Source organism: Herpailurus yagouaroundi, unplaced genomic scaffold (genome assembly GCF_014898765.1).
Source record: "Herpailurus yagouaroundi ecotype Mexico unplaced genomic scaffold, PumYag 100, whole genome shotgun sequence".
NCBI lineage: Eukaryota > Metazoa > Chordata > Mammalia > Carnivora > Felidae > Herpailurus > Herpailurus yagouaroundi.
In genome coordinates this window covers 86164665-86183413 of record NW_024412391.1, presented here as the reverse complement: position 1 = coordinate 86183413, position 18749 = coordinate 86164665, and the positions used below count along the sequence as shown (strand labels likewise).

General features: G+C 40.1%; 1 long non-coding RNA gene across 1 annotated transcript in view; it reads left to right on the top strand.

Moving 5' to 3' along the window:
- Positions 1-17225, top strand: part of LOC121028924 (uncharacterized) — a 25915-nt gene extending 8690 nt beyond the window's left edge. Inside the window, exons 2-3 of the long non-coding RNA XR_005789502.1 lie at positions 8117-8169; positions 16417-17225. This is a non-coding gene — a long non-coding RNA (uncharacterized LOC121028924). The remainder of the gene's footprint in view (positions 1-8116; positions 8170-16416) is intronic.
- The last annotated feature ends 1524 nt before the right edge of the window (positions 17226-18749 follow it).

The following is an 18749-nucleotide window of genomic DNA, read 5'->3' as shown; positions in this document are numbered from 1 at the left end:
AAAAAAAAAATTTATTTTTAAAAAAGAAAGCCAAGTGGCTAAGGAGCTTCAAGAAGTGTGGTGAGTGATAGACACACAGAAGGCAGAGGTGGAGGGGCATTTCCATTTCTTCCACAAGGAAAATTCCCGTAGAGAGGGAAGGCACAATAAGTCAATGGATGACAATCATAAAAACAGAGAATGCATAGTAGTGGTCTCTGTGCACCAAACACTGCGCTTCACTCTTTGTATGAATGATCTTAGTTAATCCTCCAAGTAACTCTCTGAGGTGGCCATTGTCATCACCCTACTTCACCACGTCTGTCATGGGCACTATAAAGAGCACTCATGTATGTCAGCCTTCTAGTCCCGCTCTGTCCCTGTGCCCTGTGATTTGTAATCAGACAACCACCTTGTTTCTGTGTCTAAACGCTCCCTTTGCACCCTGGTCCCGGTGACTACGTCTCCTTGCTTAAATTCCCATCCCTTCTCCCTCTGGGTCAGGCATAATTCATTCTCCTTTCCATTGGCCCCTTCTCTCCCCTGGAAGCTGCCAGCTGCTGGTCCCTCTGCCCCCATGACAGCACACCCCTACCTCTCCTATTTCCAGGCTGTTGCTTCTCCGTTCTTATCCACGGGCCCTTCTGCAGCTCAGAGCGCCCATGCCTTACCGAAGGGATGATGCGATATTTATCCAATTCTCAATCTAACATCAAAATCACAATGAGATACCACCTCGCACCTGTCAGAATGGCTAAAATGGACAACTCAGGAAACAACAGGCGTTGGCGAAGATGTGGAGAAAGGGGAACCCTCTCGCATTGCTGGTGGGAATGCACACTGGTGCAGCCACCCTGGAAAACAGTATGGAGGTCCCTCAAATTTAAAAATAAAATTACCGGGGCGCCTGGGTGGCGCAGTCGGTTAAGCATCTGACTTCAGCCAGGTCACGATCTTGCGGTCCGTGAGTTCGAGCCCCGCGTCGGGCTCTGGGCTGATGGCTCAGAGCCTGGAGCCTGTTTCCGATTCTGTGTCTCCCTCTCTCTCTGCCCCTCCCCCGTTCATGCTCTGTCTCTCTCTGTCCCAAAAATAAATAAACGTTGAAACAAAAAATTAAAAAAAAAAATAAAAAAAATAAAAAAAATAAAAATAAAATTACCCTAGGACCCAGCAATTGCACTACTAGGTGTTTATCCAAAGGATACAAAAATGCTGATTCAAAGGGGCCCATGCACCCTAATGTCTATAGTAGCACTATCAACAATGGCCAAACTGTGGAAAGAGCCCAAGTGGCCATCAAGTCATGAATGGATAAAGAAGACGTGGTAGAATCATATACAATGGAATGTTACTCAGCCATCAAAAAGAATGAAATGTTGCCATTTGCAACAACATGGATGAACACTAGAGTATATTATGCTAAGCCAAAATCGTATGACTTCGCTCATATATGGAAAGAAAAATACCATATGATTAAACTCATGTGGAATTTAAGACACACAATGGGTGAACATAGGGGAAGGAAAGGAAAAATAAGATAAAAGCAGAGGGAGACAAACCATAAGAGACTCTTAAATACAGAGAACAAACTGAGGGTTGCTGGAGGGGAGGTGAGTGAGGGGGTGGGCTAAAGGGATGATGGGTTTAAAACATAAAATAGAATAAAATAAAATAAGATAAAATGTTTTTTTAAATATTCAATTCTCAATTAGCAAAGGAAAATTGGGACTAACGAAGAAGAGTTGGCACTAACATAATGGATGGGTCTGCCTTTGCATTAGCCTCAGATACTTTGAATTCCAGGTGAACAAAGTTTGTTCAGCCAAGTCCACAGATGACTTTAGGAGAGACAAAAGAGATGAAGATTACCCAGGGCAGTAAATGGCACCGAGGAATGAATGGAGTTAAATTCCTCCACCACCACCAACCATCTCCTCCCTGGGGTGGGGTCGGTGGGGGGAGCCCAAGCCTGTAGAACATGCTGTTACTCTTGTGTATTAAGAGGCCAGATGCTTTGGGGCACCTGGGTGGCTCAGTCAGTTGGGCAACCGACCTCAGCTCAGGTCATGATCTCACGTTCGTGAGTTCGAGCCCGTGTCAGGCCCTGTGCAGACAGCACGGAGCCTGGAGCCTGCTTCAGATTCTGTGTTGCCCTTTCTCTCTGCCCCTCTCCTGCTCGTGCTCTCTCTCTCCCTCAAAAATAAATAAATAAACACTAAAAAAAAAAAAAAAGAGGCCAGATGCTCTGCAACATGCACTCAAGCACCTGACTTTCTATACGGAAAACTGACTTAAGACACATGCATGCATGCGTGTGTGTTTGTAAAATCCTGAAATTCAAATATCCATGTTATTCAGTCTCACTGTGGATGCTGGACGGACTTTCCTTTAGGGTCATTTTGGAACCATAAACCTAAACCTGTCACCCATGAAAACTTCCCATTTTGTCCTGAGACAGTATCCCTGACATTTTCATGGTTTTCTTTTTGGATACCATTCGTATTTCATAACATTAAGGGATTCTAACTGAAAACTTGAAACTCATAACTGTTTTGCATGAGACTCATCCAAACAATCAACACTTCGTTTTTTACTGATCTGCCAAAACTCTTTCTTTTCCTAATTATGTCTGTATTTCTTCTCCCTCAATTTGTCTGCAGAAGAGTAATACTTATTTCATTAAAATGAGCATACACACACACACATATACATATATACATACACATATTCTCTTCATTATTGTGTTTAAAGTCAGCAGGAAAACCAAAAAACACTTAGATGTCAAATGTTCAGATATCGCTATTTGCTTATGCCGCAGAAATATAAATCATAAAACAGTTCATTAACATAACTTCACTTGTGCGTTATTTTGAGAAAATTTTATTCAAGAATGAACTAGAGGAGTCAAAACTCATGCCCTTGTTTTCTAAGTACCGAAACAATCTCTTCATTCATTATATTCCTTATTCATTAATTTTTTCAATTTGTAAGCACATGTGTAGTTGCCGGTTTAACAGGATATTCTGTGGCCTTTTGTATTAAAAGTTTTAAAACACGATTTGAATAATCCATATCCTAGACTGTAAGAAGATGAAAATTATTCACAGTCAATTGATGTGTGGTGCATAAAATACTGCTAAAGCGTAAAGCAATACAAGCTTTCCACCCAGAATAGTATTTTAAGGACCATGTGTATAGGTGGATAAGTGGTAGAACAGATTTGTTTTTTACCGCTAAACAAATACAGGAATATTTTCATGAAACCCCTGAAAATGCTACCGGACTTGTGAGATGTCCCTTAGTTGCGAGGCTTTTTTTTTTTTTTTTTTGATCATGTCTTATTTATTTGATCCACGTACAACTTAACATCCAGTCAATATAAACTTCTGAAACACAAATGTTGTGTCCTCATTTTCCACTGCTCTTTTGTCTTTTAAGTCCGCTAAATAGGACCTTGGAGCTCTCCTTCCTTTTTTTACAATTCAACATTCAGATGGGCCAAAAATAAGCATCCACTGGATATCATGGTGACAGCTGCTTAAATTAAATGCAATATGAAATACGAGTAAGAAATCACGGGTGAGGAAGCCACTTTCTTTTAAAAAAAATTTTTTTTAACGTTTATTTATTTTTGAGACAGAGAGAGACAGAGCATGAACAGGGGAGGGTCAGAGAGAGGGAGACACAGAATCCGAAACAGGCTCCAGGCTCTGAGCTGTCAGCACAGAGCCCAACGCGGGGCTCGAACTCACGGACCGCGAGATCATGACCTGAGCCGAAGTCGGCCGCTCAACCTACTGAGCCACCCAGGCGCCCCTCCTTTTAGACATCAATATGAACATGGAAAATAATAATTTTCAGGTCCCATTTGCATATTCTAAAGTGAAACAAGTAGAAGAACACACACACAAAATTCCCAAAAAAGGAATTTTGAGAGGGAGCTAAATGGAGCAAAGGCAACTCGAGACTTCAAAATCACCGGACAAGAGAGAACATTCTACTGAGATATAAATGAGAAGAGGGACAGCTGTGATAGAGGAATCATTGGGAAGCAATAATTGAGAGCCCAAACATGCCAGGGGGTGTCTCTAGAAAGACTTAAGACTTATGGGGGCACCTGGGTGGCTCCATCGGTTAAGTGTCCAACTTCGGCCCAGGTCATGATCTCACAGTTCGTGAGTTCGAGCCCTGCATCGGGCTCTGTGTCAACAGCTCAGAGCCTGGAGCCTGCTTCAGATTCTGTGTCTCCCTCTCTCTCTGCCCCTCCGCATCCCCTCAAAAATAAACATTTAAGAAAAAAAATGAGTTATGGAAAGTAGAGGCAGGGGAGGGTAAGATGCTGAGTATAAAGAGTCTAAACTGGGGTGCCTGGGTGGCTCAGTCGTTAAGCGTCCGACTTCAGCTTAGTTCATGATCTCACGGTTTGTGAGTTTGAGCCCCGCGTCAGGCCCTGTGCTGATAGCCTGGAGCCTGCTTCGGATTCTGTGTCTCCCTCTCTCTCTGCCCCTCCCCCACTCACGCTCTATCTCTCTCTGTCTCTCAGAAATAAATAAATGTAAAACAAATTTTAAGAGTCTAAACCTGTAGAGTCTCTAGGAACTCCTTCAATTAGTCTAACATGATTATGGGCCAGTTTCTCAGAGAGGAAAATGGAAGGCAGGGAGGAAAGGAGAGAGAAAGGGAGGGATGGAGAGAGGAAGCAAAGAAGAGATAGAGATAAAAGGGCAGCAAAGGAAAGAAAAAGGAGTGTTTCTGCAACAGTCTGGACTGAAAATACTAAAATCCCAGGACCTTAGTTTGTCCAAAACCCTTTGGAATCTGACTGACAATGACTCCAATAAGATACCAACCTTGCCCATTTCCTGCAAAAATAAGCCACACGATTGCCCAGAAAAAAAAAAGGGTGTAGTGAGGCAGGGAAACTCCGATTTTTGGCCTCATGTTTGCACGCGAATGGACTTCTCACACACGAGGAGAAATTCTGTGTTATCCTGGTAAGTGACAAGAGTCCAATATTCATGGTCCTCCACAGCCATAAAGAATTTGATTTTTTCCCTCTATACCCCATTCCCCTTAAGAGGCAGAAATCCTGCATAAATGGGACTCTTCATCAGACCCAAACTTTCCTTTGGCAGGCTGTCCTGAAATCAAAATGTAGGGTCAAGAGCAATGAATGGGCCTATCTGGCTGCAGATGTGAAGTCACATTTTTCAATGAGCTCTGTAAGTAATAAAGGGAAAATAAACTCAGGAATTAAAGAAAGGATCTTATTAATGGCCCGCTAAAACCCCAGTAGAATAAAAGAAATGAGCACACAGGACACCTATTTATTTTATATTAACATCTAATCACAATTTTTCCTAAACTTAAATCATGGCTAGTGGATCAGAGACACACTCTCCCTTTCATTTGCTCATAAATATAATTTGAGCCCCTGTGCTGTAATTGGCATCAACATCACGGGCTGACTTTAACCAAATAACCAGGAGGTAGCATGGTCCCTTGCCTTCAACGTTTCCTTTAAAACTCTCTTTCTAGGGGCGCCTGGGTGGCGCAGTCGATTAAGCGTCCGACTTCAGCCAGGTCACGATCTCGCGGTCCGTGAGTTCCAGCCCCGCGTCGGGCTCTGAGCTGATGGCTCAGAGCCTGGAGCCTGTTTCCGATTCTGTGTCTCCCTCTCTCTCTGCCCCTCCCCCGTTCATGCTCTGTCTCTCTCTGTCCCAAAAAAATAAATAAACGTTAAAAAAAAATTTAAAAAAATAAAATAAAACTCTCTTTCTAATCAAAATTTGGTCCAACTGAAGAAAAAAAAAACATGGCTTCAAGACATATTGAAGGAAGAGAGGTGCGAAGAGGTGAGAAATCTTCAAATATCTTGAAGTTCGAAATCTTCAACTCCTATCCTTGCCTACTTTCTTGCATTCAGGCATAAACCTCACTTTTTTGTGTGCACCCTATTGTCAGATTTGATTTGCTTTGGTATTTGTTTCTTTGTGGTCATGACCATCATCCTATCCTGCCATAAGAACGTGCAACTATTAGGGCGCCCGGGTGGCTCAGTCAGTTCAGCGTCCAACTTCGATTCAGGTCATGACCTCAGAGTTTGGGGGTTCGAGCCCTGCGTCAGGCTTTGTGCCGACAGCTTGGAGCCTGGAGCCTGTTTCAGATCCTGTGTCTCCCTCCCTCTCTGCTCCTCCCCCACTCACACTCTGGCACGCTCTCTCTCTCTCTGTCTCTCTCAAAAATAAATAAATATTAAAAAAAAAAAAAGAATGTGCAACTACTATGGACTCATGGATTTATCGTGTACTAGGTCCACTGGGGTAAATATAGGAGAGAAAATGAAAGAGTTGAAGATAAACAGTGTTCATGGGTAAAATAAGAAAATTCAGTTACCATTAAGGCTTCTATAAGACACTGTTCAAAGAAGACAAACTTCCTGGTGGCATTAACATCTTGACATTCAGCACTCGGACAGATTTGATCGGCCTAATGCAGGTACGTGGAAAAGTTAGTTTATCACCCATATTATGGTGAGTGCCAAACCACCCATCAGGCTGGTGTGCTCTGAATTTGGCACAGAAGAAGATAAAATAGCACCTTGGACCATCTTGTTGTTGCTGCTTTTCAGGCAGCACTATGTGTCCCTGTTTCTAACTAACAGAGCCGAGGAGGGTCTACAGTTCAGGAAATGGACAAGAAGTGAAGCTTTGAAACATGCACACTCCCCCCTCAGGTGCATTAATATGAGGCTTGGACGAAAAGTGGGCCAAGAGCACCTTGTAGACTCTGCAGCTGGGTGTGCACCTGGCTTTTACTCCCTCTCCACAAGCTTAAGCCAACGTCTTCCACTGCTGGGACCCTGCGGGAGGTGTTATCGAGACTCAGTTCATCTGTCTGAGCAATGACCGTGTCTCCTCCCCTTAATGCAGGGTGGTCTTGGAAATGAGGGGTGTAGGTCCGGAAGAGGTGGCAGGTCAACCTAGACGATGTGTTCCACTACAGTAGGTGACAAGCTTGGGCAAAAACGTTGTCGTTACCAAGTATTCTGTTCACTTCTGCTGTTGCAAAGCAGTAAGTACTCTGTTGAAGACCATGGTGGTGATTCATTTCACCAAATCGCCATAGTGTCTCCTAACCTTACACCATCTGTAGGTGTTTACGTAACTGAATTTTGTGTGAAGGGTAAAGAGATGTTTAAGAATGAACTCCACTTGGTCCTACATCTCTAACACACAAATGCAAACAAAATTAATGTTTTGTGAAAGTTTTAAACTACTGGGTAGATTTCTCCTTTTCAGCCCCATTCTCCCCTCCAGAGCCACAAATATTGAAAATGCCACTCGACAGGAAGAAATTTAATTGAAAAGAGTTAAGCAGGGGAGAAGGTACCCTTTATTTAGCTTGATGTAAAAAAAAAAAATAGAATTGATATAGGAGAAATGCCACGATATTATTAAAAGCTTTACAAAATTTGAGTTAAGAAATAGCTCCTTGATAGAATCACTGATTTCCCTCCATCATAATCTGTAATTACAGAAATATAATTGGGTTATAAAAATTAGTTTAGAAGTGTCAATGCACATTTGGCTAGACTTCAGCTGAGTTCTTATGAAGAATGAAGAGAAAACAAGGCCATCTAATAAATTTAACACTCTGATTTCAAATTTAAGCAAGAATGTTAGTTTTAAAAAGTACAGATAGAATGTTAATTAGCTAAAAGGTAAAAACAAGAGTTTCTGAGACCATTAATTCAAATAGTGAAGACAATTATAAAATATAAACTTTTCTATTTTCTATATTTATATACTACATTTTACATATAATATAGCATAATATAATATAATAAATATAATATAATGTATAAAATATAATACAAAATTTGTTTTCAAAACTTTCAGGCCTTCCCTAAAACTGTCTATGGGAATTTTGTTCCTCACACACACACAGAACAGCACCCATTGGGCACTCTCTTTAAGGTCTGTTGCGTCTGAAGGCACATCTCCCAGAGCACTAATAAAATGGAGGCCAGGGTGACTCCTTCTTTAATAGGAGCAACTGCTTCCACGGAAGCTTTACCAGAGAGCACCAACTCACTCCTCCATCCTTCCAGTCATCATCTGTTCTATTGTTCTAGGTTTTGTAACAGAATCATTTCCCAGACCACCGCGGACAGCCCAATCATAACAGGTAATGATAGCAATAATAAAATTCATATGTAGGAAATGAATAAGTCATGGATTCTTAGGAAAAGGAGGAGGAGGAGGATGAGGAGGAGGAGAGGCAGAGAGAGAAAGGAAGGAGGAGGAGGAGGGTAGAGGCTGGAGGGAGGGGAGACGGGCGAGAAGGAAAGAGGGGAGAAACAAAAGACATTTCTGCAATACAATCTGCCTTCATCATGAGATGAAAGAATACTAAGAACCATACTTTCCACAGGTAACATTTAGGGCCATGTTTCAGTTGTGTGATTTTATGTATGACTAAAGGGTTTACACCTTGGCTTCCAACATCCTTAGTTCAAATCCAGCTTTGCCAATTGCTGTCCAGGTGACAAGTGACCCTGTGCACTTCCTCAGCCTCCTAGTTACTAAAATGGGAGGTAGTAACAGTAACTACCCCACAAAGATATCATGAGGATTACATTATGTTTATAATGTTCCTGGCACCTGGTAAGTGCTTACGAATTGGTAGATCATTATTAGTGTTATTTTTAAGATAGCTAAGTACCTAGCTCTCTTCTGGATAAAAAAAAAAATGCTATCAAACATTATCTCAGAGGGGCACCTAGGTGGTTCAGTCGTTTGAGTGTCCAGCATGACTTAGCTCAGGTCATGATCTCGCAATTCATGAATTCGAGCCCTGCATCAGGCTCTGTGCTGACAGTGTGGAGCCTGCTTGGGATTCTCTCTCTCCCCTTCTCTCTCTCTGCCCCTCCTGTGCTCTCTCTCTCTCTCTCTCAAAATAAATAAATAAACTTTAAAAAATTATCTTAGATATTCAGCAAAGCTTACAAGATTCTAGATTCCCACTGAAACATACAACACACACACACACGCACACACACTGATTCTTCTGCTGTGGATTTCTGATTTTGTGTGTGTGTGTGTGTGTGTGTGTGTGTGTGTGTGTGGGCACCTGAGCGTGCATCAGGGGTGACATTGTTTAATCTTTATTGTTTCATTTTATTACTTAAAATAACATTCATGCAATTTAAGAGGCACTATAATAGAGTGCATTAGAATCACCTGTAAAACTTCTTCAAAATGCCCTTACCCAGGCCCTACCCAGACAAACTCAATCAGAACTTCTGGGGATGGACCTTGCATACCAGTGGGTTTTTCCAAGGTTCTCCCGGGTGGTTCTAGGGGGCAGCCAGGGTTAAGATGTGGAAAAGAGGAAAACGGTGAACCCTTAGAAAGGATTTCTAGGTTCAAAACTCACTTATTTTACTCACTGGCAATATGGCTGTGAAGAAGACATATAACCTTCTCTGAGCCAGTGTCCACTGCCATTAAATGGGAGGGATGATTTGCGCCTAACTTCTTAGAGTTGTGGGTTTCAGATGAGAGCGCTAAGACCAAAGCGTTGCTCTGCAGTTTGTTTTGGGAGTCAGTTTTGAGCTTCACGTGCGGAACCAGCTACTTTTAAACTTGTAAGTGACGCATGATTGTTTCCTGGCCAGGTTACTTGTCCCAGCCTCTGTAGGGAAGAAGGGAGAGCGGAGGAAGCATGCACCGCCCGCCCCCCAACCAGCAGCTCCCCAGAATCAGTTCTGGGAATCTGGGCTGGGAAAGATGGCCCAGGCAGCTCATACCTCCATCTCATACAAATAAGATTTCATTTACCCACTTCATTTTCTCCTTAGTATACGGGAAGTGACGTGGTAAAGATGAATGAGCACAGGATATCCCAAAAGAAACGTTCACATTCTCTTCAGTATTTAAGGAGTACATGTTTTGTCCACCTTACCAAAACCCTAAATTACCTGAATTCAAGGGCTATGTCTGATTAGGTTTGATTCGGCCCTTCTCCTGACTGCATTATTTAACCTATGAATCATGGTTGAAGGATTAGTCTGACAATATGAAATATAGAAAACAGGAATTTAACTGACATTAATGACCATGAATTTCTTCTGGTCTCTTTTTCACTAATCTAGGTATACTAACTGAATCATGCATTGGAAACATATATCTCTGTCAATTATCTTAATAAATAGCAGTGAGGCCCATGAGAGAAAATAAGTTATGCATTTTGTTCAGCTGAATTGGTGTCTTAAAACAAACCCAGAAGTCTGAGAGCCATAACGTATCTGACTGAGAATCGGCTCCCTGTGTCATTATCTCTTGTTCTTACTTCTTTGTCACTAAATACACTATTGTGATTTTTATTGCTACTTTCATTGGCCTGAGTGTTCAATATCGAAATGATGAATAAGTATTCTTGGGGCATAAAGCTATCCCTCTCTTCTAAGATCACTCATCACCTTCTCTTAGGAGACACTACCTACGAGTTCTTTTGGTAAAGCAAACTCCGCTTAGAAGATTCCGGAAATTTTTTGTGTGTGCCAAGAGGGATGAAACACCTCTATTTGTTAGTCTTATTTCAGAGACTGACTTATTTCTGAAAAGTTAGATGTTCATCAAGAGAGAACTGGTTAGGTATTGTGGCGATCAGTTTGCAATACACACAAATATCGAATCATGATATCATACACCTGAAACAAATATAATGCTGTATGTCAGTTAGATCTCAATAGAGAAAAGAACTGTTTTTAAATAAGTCAGTGTATATCCATGAAAGGGAATACTATAGAGAAGGATGGAAATCTATTCGTAATAATATGAGATGTTCAAGGTATCTTTTTAAAATGTGAAAGTTGTAGAACTCTGTCTACAGCACGAATCTGGAGTGTTTGAAGATTTTCTATGCTCCTATGTGCATAGAAAATTTCTGGAACGATATAATACATTATTGATGACGGTAGAATGATGGAGTAGTTCAGTTTTCACTTTATATTCTTCTGTGTTGTTGCTGTTGTTTGTTATAAGCACACATTACTTTTATAATTTGTTTAATAAAAAATTTTAAAAGACTCTTAGGATTCTACTAGGTGGCTTGTCCCGATGGCATGCATATAACAACTGTGCTCACGTTCATGTTCTACCCAGACGCTCCACTCTTCGCCTGAACTAGCTGTTTAACTCCTATTTGATGGATAATGGTAGAAAGAGAGAAAACAATCCCAGTTGGTATGTTTCAGCACTTGTAGCAAGTAGCTCTGAAATGGGAGTAGAATGCAAAACAAAGCATCCTTGTTTTTGGAAGGAAATTACCATACCATGTAATGGCAACACCATTACCAGAATAATCATCCTTTTACAGTATAGTGATCAACTATGTACTCAAATTTCTACAGTTGATTTCTAGAAGTTGTAAAGTGTTTTTCCATTTGCTTGAACAACTTTCTTGAAATGAAGAGTATTTTAAATCAACACCTACCATAATTTTTTCAGGCACTAAAATTGAAAACAGTTAAAATATTTTTATATTACTAGGGGTTGAATAAGTATTCTACAATGTCTAAGGAGTATGTGTGCATGTGCGTGTGGGTGTGTGTGTTCACTAATTACATTGCCTCACTTTCATTTTTACTACAAATCCTTTAGTCCCTGGAAATCTACGCATAGATTCGTTTACACATGGAAAAAGTTTTCAAAAAAGGAACAACTTGGGGCACCAGTCGGGTGTCTGACTTCGGCTCAGGTCATGATCTCACAGTTCCTGGGTTCAAACCCCACGTCAGACTCTGCTGAAGGCTCAGAGCATAGAGCCTGCTTGGGATTCTGTGTCTCCCTCTCTTTCTGCCCCTCCCCTGCTTGCACTGTGTCTGTCTCTCTCAAAAATAAATAAACATTATAAAAAAATTTTTTTTAAAGAAACAACTTTAGTTAATCAAGTATTCGCATTTTGCCAAGAAACACAGTATAACTGCCTTGGATTTGGACAATAATGTTCATCTTCGCTCCCAGAAACCTTTTGAATATTATTATGAATGCCTTTACATTAGCAACATTAGTGAAACACTCTGAAATACACCTCAAATGTATGAAAATCAACTCTGTTAGAGAGATTTGAACCAGAGAAAATAAATACAGCCAGTGATGTACTTTTCAGACCCTTGAACACCATCTGCTGATATGAGCAGTGAGAAAATTTCAAATTTGGGGTTCTTCTAACACAGCCAAATTTCCAGAAAATCTCTTCTTTTCCCAAATTCTGACCTGGGGCATTTCATCCTACAATCACTTCTGCCTCCCGTTCAACCAGCATCTTGTCAAATCTGGCTGCAAGATTAAGTTTCCAGATTCAGAATTCAATATTGTAACCCTAAGGATATAAGATCCAAGCTGGAACATTCTGTTTAAAAAAAAAATGGATAAAATTGTTTCAGCCCAGAGACCAGAGTTTGCTCTGACCATAATGATGAATCATCAGGGCTGACACTAAGTGAAATGAGCTTGATGTTCTTGGCTTTATTCGTGCACGTTAAGCAGGGGTTTACGTTTGTCCCAACTCTCAACCTTTTGTCTAAAAGGTTGAGAGAGCCTTGTTTTCTAGTATTATTTAAGGCTCACAAAATTAACTGGCTCTATCTGTCTTTTGACCCGCCATAGCCTAGGACGGTGTACCTGGCCCCATTCTTGCCCACGCTGGCATCCAATTTTCAAAGAATACAACTGACAATTTAAGAAATATCTACTTTTTTTTTTTTTTTTAACATACCTTCAATATCAACTAGGGTTTCTGACATCCATGTCTCTCTGCTGGTGTAGTATTTTGCCTCTTACTCTCAATAATAAAGTATTACATTTAAAAAAAATCTGTACCTGAATTCTGCACTGAAAACTAACCTCTCTGTAAATGATGCACTTTGTTTTTAATAAGAGGAGTTGGTCTGAGTACTGATCAATGCGAAAAACACCACTGAAAAAGTATTTAATCTTTTTAAAGTAGATCGGTTTCTGCAAGCGTTTAGGTCTTAGGTGTGAGACATAGATGTGTTCTTCTTGAAACACTTTGTAATTATTCATGAACAATCAAAGTTATAAAACATGCTGAGTCAGCATCATATTAGCCACGGGAAACATCCCTTTTAATAAGGCTGTTCTTCCACAGCACCTAAGCACTGGTTAAACTTGCAGAAAGCTCCCCAAATAAAGGGGTCCTTAATCTTGAAATTCGTGTTCCGTGGCTCCGTGGCAAAAACACTGTGAAGCTTTTCTTTCTTTTTCTTTTTTTTCTTTTTTCCTTCTCCTTTGGGCTTTGTTTTAAAACTGTATTTGTCTTGTCCTAAAGTAATCATTTCTCTGCTTATTTCGGTGATCTAAAATCGCCAGGCGACACGACATCAGCTTACAAAACAACAAAAACGCTAACTACAGAATCCAGAGTGTCGGTCAGTTCTCTGCCTCCGTCTTGCTTTGTTTTGCTCTAGGTCTTGCCTTTCTCTCTGGTGCCCTTTGCTGCCTGGGCAGCCCACGAGGATTCACTTTTCACTTATTACTCATCACACTGACTCTGGATTACAGCGGGGAGGAGAGGGAAAGCTGAGGGGAAAATGACGTGAAGGAAAAGAGCAAAATACCAGAGCAGTGCGTTTGAGCAACTATTTCCTTTTCCTTCACTGAAGGTGTGGACACATTTATTTGCATCTTTGACCTTAAGAGGGGGGAGCTGGGAATTGTACGGGCGTCTTTTCCCACTGAAAGAAGCCACCCCCTTGCACGGGGGGGGGGGGGTGGTAAGGAGGACGGAAAAGAGGTGAAATTTAGAATATTCTGTTGATCTTCATTTTTCTTTTTTTTCTTGTTGTTATGGTTAGAAAAATGTGACTGAAGGGAAAAGGGTTACAGTTCACCCGGAATCAGTACCAAGTATCAACAGCTAATCTCGGTCTTTTAAAGAAAGAGTCCTTCATATCATGGGGGGTTTAAAGCCAGTGATAAAACAAAAAGCTATTTTCTGAAGCCAACCAACTTGAAAAATAACTGGTTTAACACCTCGAGAGCTGCCTTTAGTATTAATAATCAGAAATGCCTTCAAGTATTTTGCCCTCCCTTGCATACAATGGTTTTATATTTAGGAGTGGTGGCTCTGAAATAACAATAATGTGGTCATTTATTGCTGGAGTAAAGAAAACAGCACAAGCAGAGAGCAAAACAGGAAGAATGTATCCCATAAAAATTAGGCAGTTTTCACCTATAATTGGCTCACGTTGTAGAAGTGGGAAGAGCAAGAAAATAATAGAAAGAAAAATGACTCTTAGTGAAATGTAATGACAGGTTCTTACCGCTCTTTCTTCAGTCTAGGGTTCAGAAGAATTGTGCAAAAGGCAAAACTGGTACATATCTTGATTATCATTTTGGACCAGCTCAAGGCAACATGACTCAACACAGTATTGACATGTGATCCCAGAGCAAGTTTTGACTCAGTAATTTACTCTATTGGGCATACGTTTCACCTCCTCCCTGCGTCCCCCCCCCCCCCCATAAAGGAAGGAAGGCAGGGAGAAAGAAAAGGAAGAACATAAATGAAGGTGTGAAATTATAGTGAGAGCAGCTCCTATCTCCCAGATAAAAGTTTGGCCACGAAATACAGATGAGTTTAAAAGTTGTGTCATTTAAATTTTCTGCTAGTGTTCAGATTATGGTCAATATTTACCTTTTTGCTTATTTTTCTTCAAGTCCGATCCTTTGATATTGGCATTTTATTTTCACAACCTTACCCTTTACTCAATCAAGTGTTAGAAAAAAGCAACAGCTTGTATGATATTACAATGCAAGGGAGAGTGGAGCTTTTCAATATTTGCAGGCACGTGAGTTATATTCTAATTTTGGCAAACAATAAAGATGAAAACAGAAAGATGCTTTCAACTGTCTGGTAAAATGCAGTTTACATAAGCAAAGAGACTGTCAACAAAAGGATCCTTCCTTCACCTGTCTCCTGAACAAGTACCACAGATTTGATATACACGAAACACATTATATTCAAACTGTCTTACATTGAACATGCATATTTCAGTGTTCCAGCAACCTCTCTCTATATTCTAGCGATGTGAATCCAAAAGCTTTAAATTCTTAAGCACTGAAATGTATACTTGGATAGAGTATTGATCTTAAAAACAGAAAAGAAAGTATGGTTTCAAGACCAGCTTTCCTGCTCTGGTTTAGTATGAATACTGACCTTATTGTACAGTATCATTACGATACGGATACACCCTTACTTTAGTGAGCAGGACTGGCTTTACCATTTAAACACCTGCTCAGGTAGCATACTGAACTTCAATTTAAAAATATTTGAAAGGTAATAAAAATTGAGTTCATCCAGTAGAATACAAAAAGCTAACACCAACTTTCCTCTGAGTGGAGTATTGAGTCCATTAGAAAGACATAGTACAAATCCACAGTACAAATTCCTTACAAAGGAATACTAGCACCATTTCGTATTCAGAAAGAATAATCCTTCATTAATTTGTTTTTTTTTTTTTTAGTAAACTGTATACTCTTCGCCTAAATGCCCTCAAAAACAGGATTCTCAGTTAAACCCAAACAACAATTTCGCCTCACTAACATATATAAATTTGCTGAAGTGATAGGTTGGTTTCATATGAAAAGGGCAGTCACACCTACAAAAATGAGTTTTTAGAGCATACGAGAGTTATGCTTGGCATGTGTGAAACAGGGTGAGGTTAGCCCTAAGGTTTAATGTTTATAGAAAGGGCATGAAAATCAGTGGAAACGGACTGAGAATAAGCAAGTGTGTTATTTACACACCCTGGGGGCCCCCTCTCCCTGGGCCACCTCCACTCCCTTTCAGCTTGAATATGGACTAGTTAAGCACGTTGCTCTGAGAGCCATGTTGAACATTCTTGGGAACAGGGTATAAATAAACCCACATGCAGAACTGCTTTACAACCAGAACAATGAAATATTTTGGGGTTTTAAAAGCTTCACATGAGAAAACATGCACCGAAATCCTATTCAGCCAAATGCACTTTCCCTCCGTGCCATTAGGACACACTCTCGAGCACTGTCTCAAATAACTGCATTTACTTCCGAACGTGCCCCCTTTAAACACTTTGAATTGTCTAAATTTACCCTGCGGGGAAAAAAATACCCATTTTACTGGTAAGGTAAATTGCAAAAGCTTTGGACTGTGCTTCCTGTCCTACCAAGGATGGTTTCTCCACTCTTCTGCCGACCCCTCAGCCATGACCCCCTGGAAGCATACCCATGAGCGCTTTTACCCGGCGGTGTCTCTCCCCATTCCTAGCAAACTCTTAGATATGCTTGATAAATATTTTTATCTAATTTGCCTCATCTGTTGTTTTTATTAACAACTAATTTAATATCCTCTGTTCTGTAATATCTGCAGAAGCCAGTATAAGGAAACGCGCAGCCAGCCCAGACCCTGAGGCCTGTGCATCAAGATGGCAGGCTGGCCAAGGGTCCTCTGGGGACAGCAGTGCCAGAAGGAGGATTGGACACGGTGACCCGTCTGCCTGAGATGAGGGGGGAAAAAAACAACATCAACCAGGAGCTCTGTAATACTGATGAACTAATCTGTCACTCACAAGCTCGGGTCTACAAAAAAGAAAACTGCAATAAACATTTAATAACCATGAGGGGTGAAAATGCGAGCCCCCATTTTCAAATGCTGTTCAAACCTACGGCTCAGAACCTACTTAACTGGTTAGTTTGCGTTGATTTGAAAAATCATCTGAAGACCACAATCCACCCTATAGTTCCAAGGGTTAGGAAGTGTGCCACAGATAACTATCAAACATCCAGATGATTTCCAAGAACTGTATGAATGAACCAAGTTTCTTGATCTTGATATCCCAGGCAGGGAATTTGTTCTTAAGTACTAGACTGCTTAATTGCTTGGGGGAGAGAAAATCCTGGGGGAAAGACATTTATGAGGCAATATGTGCTCCATAGAGTCAGTGCACTCTCTCCAGCTGGATCACGGCCAGCAACGCAGAGAAGTCTACTCTTCTCTCCAGTAGAAGCAACTGGATATTTGATCTTAGAGATGAATGAAAAACCTAAAGATCATATTTCATGGGAATCTTTCAGTATCCTGAATGGAAAATACCACTGAAAATCGGTTATTTGCTCCTCCAACCCAAATCCACTTAGGACCAGAATTAAGAACGTGGGTGGGGGGCCGCGGGGGAAGGACAGAAATAATTTTTATTCTAATATGTATTTGAGGACGAACTAACATTTGCATTACCAAATGGGACTGTTCGCACCTGCTGAGTAGGCAAAGGAGGGTACTGAAATCAACAGCTTAAAAGAAACATGTATTTTTGATTATGATTGCCTGAAAAGCAATTAAAAAATTATTTTCACATTCTTGTTATTGTTAGAAGTCATCATCTGGGTAAATATTTTTATCTGTGCTATAACAATTAAATCATTTCAAAAATCTATGCCCTCTTCCTTTTTACTTCTATAGATGCATATGGGACAGTATGCTATCTTTCCTTTCGCCTCTGTTTCAGTTTCAGAAGAAGTAAGCATTTTAGTTTGTACATTTTTTATGTTTGTACATTTTTAATACAGAAAATTTTTACAACCTGCAGAACGACAACTATTATAATTTACCAGCTTGACAACAGTACCTGAGCCTTTTTATAACAAATAATTTATGAGAAATGAGCTCTCCAGAAACCATGTGGCTACTCTGATGCAAGTACTTAGAAAGTATTTGTTAACAAGTCATTAATGGGTATAATTCCTGGACATACAAAGTCTTTAAAACGTACAAAATGCCGAGCCATGTAATAATAACCACCACTTTTAGACCCTGACAAATTAGGAGTTTAATCTGGTGTCTGTAAAATGTATACCGATTTCCTTTTTGAAAGTATATATTTGAACCTTTTAAAAGTACATATACCTTTACAATGATTTCCAAAAAACAGTATTGCATAAAAATTTAGAAAGATGTCTCCCATCTTTTTTTTTAAACAAGCTTTCTTTTCCCAACTAAGGGAAATGTATACGAAAGGCACTCCTATTTTTCACTTGGGGATGGAATACAGTAATTTTGCACAGTATTATGGCCCTACGATGACATTCAGAAGAGAGAGCATGTTTACAACCCAAGAAAAGTTTTATTAAACAGGACAAAACTGTGATCAGGAGCTCAAGTGTTCTTTTTCTACGAAAAGGTCATCTTTTTTTAGCAGGCTATTTAATTAATTCTATATGCCCTGATTATTTTAGCTAACTTTGATATACTTACTTGCTCATCACTGAACACCTACACTAAAGTGGGTATTCACAGCATGTAAAATCAGTCTTTATATATTTTCTCCTGCCAAATGTATGCCCAGAGACTTCACTTTCTGTCTGTATAACAAAAACCAACTTGGAAGTTTTTTTTTTTAAATATTGTTCCATTGAAGCAGATTATCTACTGCTTTTAAAATAGTGTGAGCCTGTGGAAACATGGTATTATATATCTGACATTTCCCATCTAAAAATACATTATGAAGCATGCTGATATTAATAAACCATGTGCTTTCAGAACCCTAAAGTGCTTCGCTATAATTTGGTTGAAAACAGAGTCAAATGGTATATTTTCCACCATGCTATTAAACATACAGCAAACAAATTTCACATCATCACTTTGCCAGCTTGTCTTGATTGGAAAGTGTGCCACATAAAAGAAAAAAACAAAACTTTTAAAGAGTT